Source organism: Puma concolor, chromosome A3 (genome assembly GCF_028749965.1).
Source record: "Puma concolor isolate L17-30 chromosome A3, mPumCon1.1.hap2, whole genome shotgun sequence".
NCBI lineage: Eukaryota > Metazoa > Chordata > Mammalia > Carnivora > Felidae > Puma > Puma concolor.
Window position 1 is genome coordinate 130,325,879 of NC_141669.1, and position 12,220 is coordinate 130,338,098.

The 12,220-nt window shown below is 39.3% G+C and overlaps 1 protein-coding gene across 7 annotated transcripts in view; it reads right to left on the minus strand.

The window, feature by feature from the left end:
- ADNP (activity dependent neuroprotector homeobox) overlaps positions 1-12,220 on the minus strand; it is a 34,178-nt gene that overhangs the window by 15,809 nt on the left and 6,149 nt on the right. The window contains exon 3 of one of the 7 annotated variants that reach the window (XM_086702486.1): positions 10,815-10,885. The exons of 5 other annotated variants lie outside the window; for them this stretch is intronic. The gene's annotated coding sequence lies outside the window, so the exon portion shown is untranslated. Of the gene's footprint in view, positions 1-10,814; positions 12,218-12,220 lie in introns of those variants that run through there. One more of the 7 variants, XM_086702487.1, reaches the window with a different exon arrangement.

The following is a 12,220-nucleotide window of genomic DNA, read 5'->3' on the forward strand; positions in this document are numbered from 1 at the left end:
AGCAGCCCTGCTCTAAGATCATCTCTCTGCCTGATCACCTTGAGTGAGCACAGCACAGACCCTGCCAGGAAGCTTGTCCCACGCCGGAAAGCTCTGTCCACAAGCCTAGAGCTCTCAGTCCGGGTACAGAAATCTTTAATCCTCTAGCCACAGAGCAGCCTTCCACGTTTTTCAGACCCTTTCTCCTCCCAAATATTCCCCCTTCTCCAAGTTACCCACACTCAGCTCTTTTCACCATTGCTTCTGCTATCACAGAAGCCAATCTCCAGTGGACAGGCTCCAGTCTGTCAATGTCTTTGGTGCCCTGAATAAACTTATTCCAGATATGCTAAATCAGAAGGTCAAATGGGACAACACTTCTCTAGTTCTGGATGTTACTGGGTTTTTTTTCAAATTTAATTATTTTTTAAAAAAGTAATCTCTTTGCCCAACATGGGGCTCAAATTCATGACCCTGAGATCAAGAGTCGCATGTTCCACTCACTGGGCATGCCCTGGATATTATTTTTAAATTAATGCTCCTGAAAGGTGTTATTTGTGTTGGCGGCAGCCACCTCACATGTGACAATTAACCAAGATTTTTTTTTTTTTTAAGTATGTGCTGCGTGTTTCAGTATTAGGTGGTTCAGTTGGTGAGAAAAAAAAAAAATCTGTACTGAGTCCACGTCTGGTTTGAAGGGAAGTAATTATCAAGTCTTTAAGTATCTTTTCAAGTGAAGGGGCAAGAGTATTCTGATTCTAAAGTGGAACACTGTGAATCACTGAAAGAGCCTCAGGGTTGCCTAATCTAAACTCTTCTCATTTTACAGATTAGCAACTGAGGTGAAGCACCTGACCCAAGGGTGATCAGTTTGTCGGTGACAGAGCCGGGCCTCAAGGTCATCTTCAGATCTAGGATGCAGCCCTCCTCCCATTACCCATTTGGACCAAGGTCTGATCTCTGACACTGAAGGTAATAAACAAGAGCATGTCAAATACATACATCTCCATACGCCAAAACTTCAAAACTCAAGACTGAAATGGCCTTATACAAGCTCAACTAAACTAGCTCAAGAGGTGAAACTGTGATTAAGAATACGCACATATCTCAGGTCAGATGGCCCCGTGAGATCCAGAGAACTGAAACAAGAACTTAGTTCTGAGACCACTTGCTCTAAAGTGCCCTTACCATCACCACGAATGCCAACTCACTAAACAGTCACGCTGGAAGGATATCTAAATCGTAATAATAACTTGCAAAACGCAAACCACAACCTTTGTATCCCTAAGTAAAACGACAGCTTTTCAAAAACAGACGTATCCTATGTCTCTCTTTTACCACCTTCCAATCATCAATACTCGAACCATGCTACTCCAAAAACTGCTTGGGAAAGAAGAGGCTTTGGTGATCCTTTTTCTTTTTCTGGAGAACAGGGTTAGGCAGGAGGCTGGTCTGCTTTCAACTACCTCTTAGGCTCTTTTTGGCAAATAAAGTTCCATTCATTTTTGTTACAAAAGCAACCGGGAAATAAAAACCTACATCCACGTAAAAACCTGTACATGAAATGTTCTCACAGTAATTATTAACACCCAAGGAGAAACAACCCAAATCTCCATTAACTGTTAAATGGATAAATAAAATGTGGTATATTCACATAATGAAATGATCCAGCCATAAAAAAGTACTGATATATGCTCCAACACAGATGAAACCTGAAAACATCGTATGAAATATAATGTAAAAGAAGTCAAAGATGTCAGCTGCCAGAGGCCACTTGTTATATGATTCCATTTACACAAAAGGTGCAGAATAGGCAAATCTACAGAGACATAAAGAGTAAAGGTGCCAAAGGCTAGAGGAGTTGGGGGGAAGGTTGAAGGTGACTGCTAATGAGGACCCGGTTCTTTTGTGGGGTGATAGCTGCACAACTCTTTGAATATACAAAAAAAAAAATCATATATTTCCTGGGGCTGAATTGTATGGTGTATGAGTTACATCTCAGTAAGACTGTGACAAAAGAAAAAGGCAACTGGAGCTAATATAACAAAATGTAGAAAAGGCACGGAACACGAATAATCATACCCAAAGGCAAGGGTTAACATTGGGTATATTGATCCTTCTGGATTTTTACACACATGCAATTTTTCTTTTTTTTTTTTTTTTTAGCGTTTATTTATTTTTGGGACAGAGAGAGACAGAGCATGAACAGGGGAGGGGCAGAGAGAGAGGGAGACACAGAATCCGAAACAGGCTCCAGGCTCTGAGCGGTCAGCACAGAGCCCAACGCAGGGCTTGAACTCACGGACCGTGAGATCATGACTTGAGCCGAAGTCGGGACGCTTAACCGACTGAGCCACCAGGCGCCCCCAATTTTTCTTTTAAAATGAAATGCATCTGTGCATCTCAAGCATTTAGTCATGCAGCAAGAAAAGCAATGTTGGCTGAGATTTTTTAAATTTTTATTCTAAGAACTGTGCTTTCCTTCCAACAAGGTAAATGCTAGCACAAATGGCTATTCTTCACATAAAATGTGGTTAGCCTGAAATGAATGGAGGTATGCTTTTATTTATTTAAAAAAAAATTTTTTTATACCTTAACTAATGTCTCCACCCAACATGTGGCTCCAACTTACAACCTGAGATCTAGAGTTGCATGCTCCACCAACTGAGCCAGCCAGGCACGCCTGGAGATATGCTTTTAAATCAATTTATATTGTGTAAAAATACACGTCACAAAATTTACCATCTTAACCATTTTAAGTGTACAGTTCAGTGGTATTAAGTAGTCATAATACCATTTTACCATCACCACCACCCATCTCCGGAACTCTTTTCATGATGCAAAAGTGAAACTCTATACATTAGACAATTAACTCCCCATTTCACTCCCCTTCTGCACCAGGCGACCACAATTCTACTGTCTCCATGATTTTGACTACTAAGTATTTCATGTAAGTGGAATCACAAAGTCTTTTTGTGACTGGCTTTTCCTTTTGCACAATGTCTTCCAGGTTTGTACGTGTTAACCTGTGTCTGAATTTCCTTCTTTAAAAAAAAAAATAAAGGTTTTTTTGTTTTTTTAACGTTTATTCATTTTGAGAGACAGAGAGAGACCAAGCACAAGTGAGGGAGGAGCAGAGAGACAGGGAGACACAGAATCCGAAGCAGGCTCCAGGCTCTGAGCCGTCAGAGCCTGACGCGGGGCTCGAACTCACGAACCGTGAGATCGTGACCTGAGCTGAAGTCGGACGCTCAACCGACTAAGCCACCCAGGTGCCCCCAAATTTCCTTCCTTTTAAAGGCCGAATGATATTCCATGCTATGTACGTGCCACATTTTGCAGTTGATGGGACACCTGCGTTGCTTCCACCTTTTAGCTATTGTGAATACTGCTGTGAACATGGGTGTACAAGTATCTTTTCACACGGTAATTCTGTCTCCACAGCGGTTCTACCACTTACATTCCCATCGACAGTGCACAATGCTTCCAATTTCTCCCCATCTTCACCAACATCTGTTAACTTTTTATCACAGCCCTCTTAATGCGTATGAGGTAGTATTTCACCGTAGGTGTGATGTGCATTTCCTTAATGACCATGAAGGGTACTGAGCATCTTCATGTGCTTACTGGCCACTTGTATGTCTTCTTTGCAGAAAGGTTTATTCAAACCATTTGAGATATGCTTTCACATGTAAAATATACTTGGGATTTCCAAGACTTAGAATTAAAAAATGAAAAATATCTTGTAAGTACCTTTTCAAAAATACTCACATGTTGAAATGACCATACTTTGGACTTACCAGGTTAAAAACACATTACAATTAATTTCATTTTTAAATTAAATGTTAACATTAAATGAAATTAAAAGTTAAAATGTGGCTACTGGAAACACAGACAAACCTTGAAGGCATTAGGCTAACTGAAATAAGCTGGTCACAAAAGGACAAATACTGTGATTCTACTCACAGGAGATACTAAATGTCACTACTGGAAAATCTGAGGCAACAATGCTGAATATGGGACCAAATAAGGTTTGCTAATAATTTTATCAGCATGGATAGTCTGGTTCGAAATCAAAGGCATTTATCACTGAGGAGTCTCTGCCAAAACTGAATATTAAGCATCTGTTAAGATTTCTTTGCACAGGACAGCTCTTCTAGAGCAGGTCCTGGATGTACAGGAACGTTGAAGGCCTTTGTAAAATTCTGGACCTTTTGGACAGTATTAAATGAATGACTCTATGGTAACATACTAATGGTCCCCAACTGTTGAGTACTTAAAAAAAATCTCAGTGAAGGGGTGCCTGGGTGGCTCAGCTGGTTAAATATCCGACTCTTGATTTTGGCTCAGGTCATGATCTCATGGGTTAGTGAGATTGAGCCCCACATCTGGCTATCCACAGACAGTGCAGGCCTGCCTGGGATTCTCTCTCTGTCTCTCTGCCCCTCCCCTGCTTGTGCTCGTGCACTCGTTCTCAAAATAAATAAACTTAAAACATGTAGCAGTACAGAAAAGATTTTCAAAGATTTTCCATGTGTTAAATTTTTAAATGACTTTACATTTCTTTCAAATGGTTATAAAAGTAGAACTGCAAAAGGGGAGAGGTCCTAACAAAAATAAATCAGGAAGGCTTTTCAAAGGTGACACAGTGATGAAAATTTAAGTTTACTAAGTTTTGTTTTCTTCATGTGGTGTGTGTGGCTCATTAATATCAAACCACGAATCTAGTGGGAAATAAACAGCCCCATTCACATTATCTTCAAAATTACAATTACACTGTGACTCAAATGTTTTATTTTAAATACTCATCACAGGTGAGTTCAGATTTAGTAAAACTATGACCTGAAATTATAATTGATACAGTGTGGTAAAGAGGTAGTCATGGCTGTAAATTACAATCACTATGAATCATTTTTTAGCAGAGACTGATCTTCCTGATCTCAACTGATGGACTTAAGAACCCTTAAAATATGCAAGAAGACAAGGGTGCCATCTCAGTATCCAAAGCAAAGAAAGTCTATTGAAAAGATCTTGCTTGGTTTCTTCCCCTCTGCTAGATCTCTAGCAATCTACAATGGTGGCTGACACATAGCAGGCACTCAACACATGTCGACTGAATGAACAGTCCCTGCCGAGAAAGGACTTACAGAGATGACACCCCATAAATATACACAGGAAAAGAAGCAAAGTGTCAGATGTGTGACAAACTAAATGCACTGAGGTTTCATAAAAGGGAGAATTCATTCTCAGCAGGGGAGCTCAGGAGAAGGTGGAAATAGAGGCTAAGCTGGGGCCACTAGGTTAGTTGAGAATCTGCATTCACTGCACAAAAATAAAACAAAAACAAACAAACAAACAAAACCTTGCTGGCACACAGTTCCAGAGGTGGGAAAGCAAGTTTTAGGAAGTACTGTACAGAGTCCAGAATGGCTGATATGTCAAGCTTCTGAGTAATAATGAATGACAAGGGTTGGAAGGGTAGGTCGGGGACAGGAAAGAAGCCTTGAGTGTGAAGCTAGAGTCTGCTGCTATGTCTGGCAGGCACCAAGACGCTGCAGATACTAAAGTAGAGAAGTGATACAGTTCTAATGGCACTTTAAGAGAATCCATCTGGCCATGGTCGGCAGGTCCCATTTAAAAAAGGCCTAAAGGAGGTCTATAAAGAGTGGCATACCAGGCCTAAGCAACTGTCAGAATTGCCTGAGAGAGCTTACACCCATTTCAGATCTACGCGATCTGAAAGGTCTGCAAAATCACCAGAGCCTTAGGTACAAGGTAAGGTAAGGTAAGGTAAGGTAATACGATATTGAAGTGATAGCAAAAGGTGAAGTTCAAGGCTGAACCCTGTAGCCTACATTAAAATCTGTTTTTCAGTAAGACTATATTGTTTTTATGAACAAAAATGTAGCTGACCTATCAGCCACATGTAAAATTGTTACCTCACAGCTTCAAACTTATGTAACAAATAGGGACACAACAAAGTTTTCCTCTGCTCAAAAGAAAGATGGTACAATGTAGTGATTAAGAATACAGCTCCAGGGGCGCCTGGGTGGCTCAGTCGGTTGAGCGTCCGACTTCAGCTCAGGCCACGATCTCGCGGTCCGTGAGTTCGAGCCCCGCATCAAGCTCTGGGCTGATGGCTCAGAGCCTGGAGCCTGCTTCCGATTCTTTGTCTCCCTCTCTCTCTGCCCCTCCCCCGTTCATGCTCTGTCTCTCTCTGTCCCAAAAATAAATAAACGTTAAAAAAAATTAAAAAAAAAAAAAAAAAAAAAAAGAATACAGTTCCAGCTCCAGAGCTGGACAGATCTGTGTTCAAATCCTTACTCTTGCCACTTACTAGCTTTGTGAACTTAAAAATGTTACTCAACCTCTGGAGGTCTGTTTCCTTATGGTATAACCAGAAGGACACTATCCCCATTGTTCAAGTGCCAGAAGGATTAAATGAGATGATACCAGTTAATATTTATAGCAGTTATCATTATTATCTTAAGCCAGATCAGATACTGGAATAATCACTTTGAAAATTATGAGCTCACACCACAGTATATATAATCTTTAAAAAAAAAATATGGACTATTATTACTGAGAATCAGACGTGGTTGCCATATACCTGTCCCTATACACATTATAACGCACATTCACACACATAACAGTGCTTTCACAGAATATGTTTATGGGAGCTTTTCATGTTAAAGAGTTAGCATATTCTTAACTTCACAAACTCTGCGGCACTTAAAACGTTTATGCAATAGCGTATCTGCAGGTACCCACAATAAGCCTAGGTGACTTACAGTCACATAGAAACTTAAAGGTGTGATCTAGATTTTGCATATTTATTATTTTAAAAAGCATGTGGGTCACTTCTCTTTTAAGAAGACTTTCAGACTACAAGACTAGTGCCTATGACTGGAAACTCCCTATTACTTGGGAGTATTTAGATTTCAGATGAGATTCCTAGCTGTGACCGCCAGAATCTACAGAACACCAATGGAACCAATGGCTTTCAGGGTGCACTTCTGAGTGTGTGCTGAAACTGTTAAGATATATACGTGGATGGAAGGGGAGATGAGGCCAGAGGGACAAGATGACAGCTGAGCAACTGGAGGTACGGTCCCTAACCCTTCATTGATATTACATACTGGAGTAGACGCAATTTTATGGGACAGGGAGAAAGATGCCTCACAGCTTACCGCCCACCCCAAAAGGATGGAGACCATCTCTAACACCCTAATCTAACTTCAGAGAGTATGAGACGGGGAGGATTTCCCAATTTACTCCGTTTTAAACAGGCATTCCGGCAAGGCAGGGACACAGCGTGGGGCACGACTCCAACACTCTGGTGCCTACGTAAGAACTCCATAGCTTAGTGATGCTGCTGTCAATTTAGGTGGACAACCTGGCTTAAGAGATATGTGAACAAGGGAAATCAATTCACAAGTGGGCCTAAGAAGACATCTAGGTACATCTACTTTTAATCATTCCAGTGACATGTCCTTGTCTTTGCATCTAAATCGCCTAAGACGAAAAACCGGTTATTTTTAATCCCTTAATGATAACATGTCCATGCTCTATCAAAACTACTCAAATAATTTTCCCAGAGTAAGGGAAAGGTTAGTTTTCTCCTCATCCATGAATAAAAGAATAATTTACTTGAATCACCTCAAGTTTTTCTAAGCTACCTCCGAAGAGTCAAAGTTTAGGCAAAGCTTTCTTTGTAGCAGAAGCATTATTCTTGCAGCAGTCTTTGCCCCTTGCTGGCTCAACCCTTCCACCTTCTGCAGAGAAGTTTTTTCTTGGTGTTGTTTTTAAGCCTAACTGTTTCAGAACCAGGACTTTGAGCCCACTGTGTCACACACTTCCAGTCTCCCTTTCACGAGAGCAAGAACTCCAACTACTGACTTATGTTTACAACCCCAACTTAAAATTTTAATGAGTTTTTCTGTATTTCCACCAGACAGAAGTTTTTTCAGATATATCACATTTCAAAAGAAACCACTCACACAGGTTTCCAATTGTTGCCAGTTCCCACCAGAAAAAGATGCAGATTTTCAAGGGAAGCACAGGTTTCCACACAAAACTCTTCAACGGAGCACAGAGGGTTCAGAAAAAGGAAAGGCAGAAGGGCAAAAGCCAGCAATTATCTGTCTAAGCAAAAATAACTGCTCAGAGGAGACAAGGAATAAGACTGCCCTAAACCAAAACATTGGAAAAAGCAACAGGACCACAAACAAACTTTCTTTTTAGATCCTTGGACAGGCAACTCCAAACTAGACACACACTACTTCAACTAACCACCCCCCAGCACAATTTTCACCGGTGCTCTCTTGCCGGCCTCTTTGTGAAGCCCACTTAGGATCCTTGGGTATTCTCTGATACACAAGCACAAAACATCACCATGAAGCGTTTGTGTGTGCCCTCATCAGCCAAACAGCACATGGGAACCTATAAAAGCCTATGTTCCAGGCACAGGCCTGGCACAGACACATTCTGTAGCTCACTTCATCAGTGCATGTCGCAGTGCCTTGATTTGCCCACTTGTGAAACAAGGACAATCCTGAGAGAGTTGAGAATGGTTTCATAAAGTGCCTGGCAAATAAAACAGGCATACCATTAATATTATAATACCATAAAGGCCAGCAAAGAGGCCTTTCCACTCACAGCTCACCCTTACTAAAATCATCAACCAAGTCATGTGAAAAGTGACACATAAACAGCAACAAGCCACAGCTGAGTGACTCAATTATAACTCTATACCCTTACTGGAGAGGGAGTTAGGATGTGTAGGGATTTATTTTTAATTCTAAGGGATGGTCAAACAATGCACAAGTCTCCTACAGATCACATGCATGCTTTTGAGTTAAACCTTAACCTTAAATCTTAAACTGCAGTATATGTTCAGGGCAGTCTTCCCTTAGTAAACTCTACCAAAAGTTCTTATGCTCTCCTTAATTTCTGAACCTTCATTTCTGGAACACTGCTGACATTCTGGAGATTTCAGTATTTCTCTAGCTGCAGTGTTAGAATTAAACCAGGGATCAATAAAAGCAAGGCAGCTTGTGAGTGCACTTCAAAGACCTACAGGCAGAGGCTAGCTAATGCATACACGGAGAGGGAGAACCCAGATGGAAAGAATGAAAAGAACTTTGCATTTTACACTCATTAGAAAATGTGCGCCCTCAATCAAAATGGTTCCTTTATATAGCTGGCTCACATTTTATCTCTGACTTCCTAAGATAGACACATATATCACAATATAATCAAGTACACATATCTGTACCCCAGTTTGAGAAGCTTGATGATACGTGAGGAGAGCCTTCTTCCAGTGAAGCAGAATATGGATTCTCATTTAAGCAGACTCCTAAACTGCCAGAGAGCAAAGGTAGATCGCAACCAAAACATAGGTCTAAGGAGTACTAAGACCCTGAGAGACTGAGAGAGCACAATCAGCCTTTCCCTCACTTTGTAATTAACAGGATCAGGCTATAAAAAGCATAAAGTCACAATGGAATTGTGGCCACTCATGCTGGGCCAAACACAGATGGCCTCTTTCATAAAGTAGCTCAATGATTAAGGCAGAAAAGTGCCAATGAGTAAATAAGAAATGGCTTCTACGTTCAAAATTATCAATTCAGTTAGCGTGGGACGGTTTCTCACCAATTTTAAACGCCAAGTTTCCAAACTAACATAAAATGTATAACTGACAGTGATGCACAGCAGCAAAATATGGCCATTTGTTCCAGACTTAATGTCACAGGCTCTTAGAAAACTAGGAGAAGAAAAACTTCCTAAGTTTGTGAGGCTAAGAACATGTCAGGCTCTGTGAATCTAACTAAATTATTTACTTAGGGGAGCAAAGTTTTACTTAATGTTCACGTCTCTTAGGCAAATAAATGAAAGTTAAACTCCCCATGAAAAGTATTTTATCTTCTGGAAGACATAACAGACTTTAAAGTGAAAGTCTTTTAAAAGTCCAGGATGAACACGTGGATTATCACACAACAGTTTTGAGCATCTTGGTAAAAACTACAAATTAGCTTCTAATCTTATCCTAAAATAAAATTTTTCATTTTTTTGTACTTTTCACATTTCTTAAAAGTTTATCTAAGATTTTAACAGGTTATTAAAAAAAAAAACTACAATGTCTAATTCATTTTTTCCATAGTTAACATACTGTTTCCCAACTGCATCTCTAATGCATGGACTTTGTATTTAATAACAGGCCAGTCATTTTCAACTCTAAAAAAGCGGGTTGTATTTGAAGTGTGTATATACACATGCCCATTAATGGACTCAACCTGCCAAAGTCTATTACAACTTATGCAATTTTTGTTACTTATATATAGTTCCCAAAAGACAAAAATACTACTGAAATTCTGAGGTTTTTCTTTCAATCTCTCTCTACCCAAGTATCGATCCCTACTTGCTCCTTTTTAACAGATCAGCCACATCATCCTCGTTAAAGTGATTCCCACAATTAAACATGTAGCCAGTGTATGTACATCTTAAATATGTGAATCAATAGACTGCTAAATATCTACATTTTAAAATACTGAAAATTATATTCAGTAGATATTTTTCAAATTCTGTGGATAGTTACTAGTAAAGCGACCTTATTTAATTCTCCTTTTCATAATCAAATAAGTATGTGCATTTACATTATAACAAAAACCAAAAGCCATTTTTACTTGATAAAAGCCTCTTAGCGGGTTATTTGGTAGCAACTCCATGTTCATGGAAAAGCCTATTCTAATCAGAGACTCTTTCTGGTCTTTAAAAGCTTAGCAACTCTTCAGATTGGGTCATCAAAAAAAAAAAAACAATAATTGTGAACTTACTTGACACTTAATCTGTTCAACATGGTGACGTTTTATTTTAATATAAATAGTATTAGAACTTTTCCTGCACTCTGGTTTAAGGAAAAAAAAGAGAAATTTAAGCAAAACAAATTCACAGTGTGTATGTTTACAACCAATGACTTCCAGGATAGCCAGGGCCAGAAATCTTTAGAGATTCAAAGCCCAATCTCCTAAGTTTTCTATACAGAGACTTTAAGAACCAGAATCAAAGATTTGGTTAGTTCAATGTATAGCAGCCTCTAATAAGGTAATTTCAGTAAATTTCCAACAAGGGCCAAGATAAATTAGGAATTTCTATTAAAAGTTCAATTAAACAGAATACCCATCCCCACCCTCTGGTTTATTAATGCTTTTTTTTTTTTTCTGTACTTTTAACAAGCCCTCATAGGTTTACCTAAATTCCAGCCTTCAAGCCCAATTGTTTCACCTTTTATTTATTTATTTTGACTAGTAAAACCAGGAAACCTTGAAACTGCAAAATACATGCTTTCTAAGAGATCACAGCAAGTTTTCCTGTAGGGGAAAAATGGCTATTACCACTAAGGACATCAGTTAACACTGTATCGTATGTATAATTTGCCAAAGCAAACAAAAGCACCTTCACAAACTTCACCTCAAACATGGACTCAAGTAAGTTGTTTTCAAATTACTCATTTAAAAACTCATACAAGTATATACCAAAGACCAAGTACAGGTCAAAATTATACTTGTTTAATAAATACTGAGCAATTTTTAAAATTATAATTAATACCACTTAGATTTAGTATCTGATTCTTGAAGTCACTAAAAAATTGCAAAAGCAATACTTAATTGTCTCCAAATGGAATATCTGAACCAAACTGCCTCCTTTTCACTCACCAAAATGTTACTTGGCAGCAAATGCTCAAGGAAAATTCTCCCTTAAGCACCAACCGAATAACTGTGTCTATCAAAGAATACATCCATTCATATCCCCACAAATTTATCTTGGTGTATCTATATAAAACTTGCAACAAAGTCTTAAAGTACCCTCTGAGTATCAACTACCACTGTCAGTCATTGGTAGCAAGTTCATGTTCATGGAAAAAGTCTGTTCTGATCAGAGAATCTCCAAGGTTTATAGAAGCTTAGCAACTCTTGAGACTGGTCATCAAGATAACAGTAATTGAGAACTTAACTTTATACACAAGAGTGCAGAATGCAAACCATTAAAACAATATTAGCAACTTAAAAATTTTTCTCTTGTACAAGCCATTAAGTCATTTCTCTGTTCAGAACCCACGACTGCAACCAGCTCTAACCGGTTCCTTGAGGAATGTGGCTAGGCTGATATTTTGGAAGTGTTGGCTTTGGTGGTGACCAAGGAGGAAGAAGTCTCTGGCCTCCCTGTTGCTGCAGTTCCCACC